Here is a 3,275-nt window from a genome sequence, read left to right as displayed (position 1 = left end):
ACTTTTGAATTTCTTTTCTTTGCTTTCCTTTTTCTGGTTGACCTATTTTGTTTTTCATGGTTTTTGAGTGCCTCTTTGGCAATCTTGAAAGTCTTTCTTGACATTCTTTTGGTTTGCTAAAGTCCTTTATACTGCTGTTCAGATCAATCTATGCAAGTCTGTAGTCCTTTGTCATTTCAAGTTCTATTATATTAATGATGTGCATAACTTGCGAATTTTGGGACTCTTTATGCTTGGTTTTGGTCTTGGAATTTTAGTAGTCTTTGTGTTCTCAAAAAATTTCTTTGGGTTCTTTAAAAAACAAAAAGACAAAAACATCGTTCTTGCCTTTCTTTTTCTTTTCAATTTTTGTTTTTGGTTTCTTCATTTTTTTTTGAGAAATTGTGAACTTTTTCAATTGGTTTCGAGGGAAGTTTGTCATTTAATTTGTGCCCTCCTTATAGCCAAGTTGGCCTATTGATCTTGTGAAGGAACACATTTCCTTACATGAGCATCCATAGAATCTTGCACCATCATTATAGTTTTCATTAAATTAGTTTTCACTGCAGGCATTTTAGTCTTTCTGTTATATTTTGAGTGTGTGGAGCGTGTTTTCTAAAAAAGAAAAAAATTTGTTTTTACAAGTTTATTCGTAGAACCTTATAGAAATCTATTTTCATCGAAGAAAAATAACTGCATTTGCATATAGTAGAGTTTCTATTGATTTATTTTGTGTCAAAACACCACAAGTTGCACTTTCATTTTACCCGTGACCTAAAGAACAACCTTTTAAAATCATGCGCTTAATTAAAAAGAACTAGAAAATTTTTTGATTTGTCTTTAATTACATCAAAAAGTCTAGCTCTTTAGGGCCTTGGAATAGGCGAGTGGAGAGTTAACTCTCCAAGGCCACTCAAACTATTAAACATAGATGTTGAATAATGAGTGAAATCCAATGTCGTTAGAAATACCGGGAAAGCTCCATTACTGGGAGTCAAGCACGAAGGAGAGTGAAGACAAGGAAAGAGAGATACCCCCTCTCATACTTGTTGGATCCTGCCCCGAGACTGTTCCGCGCAGATTTTGATATGAACTGGTGTCCATAGTTGCTATTCCTAGGGACCACATAGGTCGTTGTAGAGGGGAATCCCGCGGCACCTGAGGTAGACGTTGCATCATGCTCATTAGTAATTCTGGAGGGTACCCTTGTGAAGCTTGGGTACTTGCACCGACAAAGTATTTTGTCTGGGGGTCAACGTAACTGTTTCTGTCACCTTCGCTAGTAGGCTTGGGTTGTCATTATCCTAAACTATCTTCGAAAGGTCCTTGATTTCACTTTCTTGTATTTTAGTGTCTGGTCCTCATCACCCAAAACGGATATACTTGGAAGTTGCTTGATTGGTTGTGTCTTCTAGGGAATTTGTTAGAGAGTGCTCTTTGCTTCTAGTTGGCCATAGATTTATAAATTTTTTTGAGTCTTTAATTAGTTCTCTTAAATAATTAAAAGTGGTTGATCGACCAATTCGTCGGTCTAGGAGGCTTCGTGGGCTTTCACCTACAAGTGCAAAGCCTTCCTCCAGAAGGCATAGGAGAAATTCTTCTGGTCATTTCCAATCAGTGGCATCGGATGTAATGGAGATTGATCCTCTAGTTCAAGCTATTGTTTCACAGAATAGACCTAGTGTAAGTAGAGATTTGGAGAGAAACACTTCAGTCCTTTCTAGAGTCCTCTTCCAATCGGAAGACATTATAGAGGTTGAAGAACTCCCTGAGTCTCCTGAGACTCCTTCTTCTCCTCTCTCTCCTGATTATCCAGACATTTTATTATACGTCGGGGCCCCGAACCACAGGCCTTCAAGCCCTGGTCTATATCAATATTTTCCTTTGATAACTGCTGCTGGGAGCATGGTTTCAACTATGAGTGCTACTATTGTACATACTCCTTTCTCAGTACAAGAAGGAGGTACAATTTCCATACCTTCAATCACTTCTAGCACTGTAATATTTGGCTCTACATCCATTCTATCTTCGAGTGGGGGCACCCAAGCTTTTGCCTCCAACACTGGTTCTTTCCCCTTTGCAATGCCTTCCAGCGCAATTCCTTTGGTTCCCTTAACTTATCCATCTGCTGCTTCCATGGCGAGTGGGTTAGCTTCTTTTCAGGGTTTCCCTTTTGGGAGTGGTCATATACCACATTCTAACCCATCTCTAGGATCAATACCTTTTCCCTCCAGAGTTCAAGGTTATAATTCTTTCCAAGGATGGACTAATCCAGCTATTAGCAGCTTAGGAGCCGCGAATCAATTCTCTTTAGGCCAACAGGGGAACATGCCTTACTCCTCTGTGAGTTCATTTCATAGTTTTTCTCCCTTTTCTAATGCATGGAACCCTTTTTCATTGGAGGAACTGGATGGGGGAGTGGCTCTGGCCTGGACTCTAGATTCAATTTCTGTTATGGATTGCCTAGACATTGTTTTTCCATCTGAAGAATCAATTCTAGAAGAAATGATGAGTATTGAGAGGTCGTGGGATGATTTGCATCATTGGTCATATTTCCTCCCTAATTTGCGAGAAGAAGAATCAAGCTTTTCCAGTCCTCATCTACTAATTATGTTCACACAGTTTTAAATCCTTTGGCTCCAACGCAGTTTTCGACCGAAGGTAACATGTTTGTCATTTCAAAAACTGTTCCAGTGAACATCTCTAGGAATCCCAACGTTATCGAGAATGTCGTCATTGGAGCTAATTGCTCCCCTGAAGAAATTCGAATTTATACCAATCTCTTTAAAGAGTTTCGAGACGTGCTTGCTTGGTCTTATGAGGAAATGCATGGGATAGATCCATCTATAGCCCAGCATGAGATCACGACATATGAAAATGCGAAACCTATTCGTGAGAAGCTTCAACAGGTAAACCCTAGGAAAGCAGCAGCTATCAAAGTTGAGGTTGAATAGTTTCTTAAGGCGAGTTTCATATACCCCGTTCCTTTAACTAAGTGGGTCTCGAATCCGGTCCTGGTTGACAAGAAGCAAGGAAAAATCCATGTATGCATTGACTTTGGGGACTTGAATAAGGATTGTTTTAAAGATAATTAATTATCGATGAGTGTGCAGGTAATGAGATTTTCTCTTTTATGGATGGATTTTCCGGTTATAATCAAATCACTATTTGTCCAGAAGATCAACATAAGACAACTTTTATTTTCCCCTAGGGTACATTTTCATATAAGAAGATGCCTTTTGGACTTAAGAATGCTAGAGCTACCTTTCAGTGAGCCATGTCATATTCTTTCCACG

Source organism: Pinus tabuliformis, chromosome 3_2 (assembly GCF_031772625.1).
Source record: "Pinus tabuliformis cultivar Carrire ecotype Pingquan chromosome 3_2, CPIR1, whole genome shotgun sequence".
In the NCBI taxonomy this organism is placed as follows: Eukaryota; Viridiplantae; Streptophyta; class Pinopsida; order Pinales; family Pinaceae; genus Pinus; species Pinus tabuliformis.
This window is presented reverse-complemented; position numbering follows the sequence as displayed.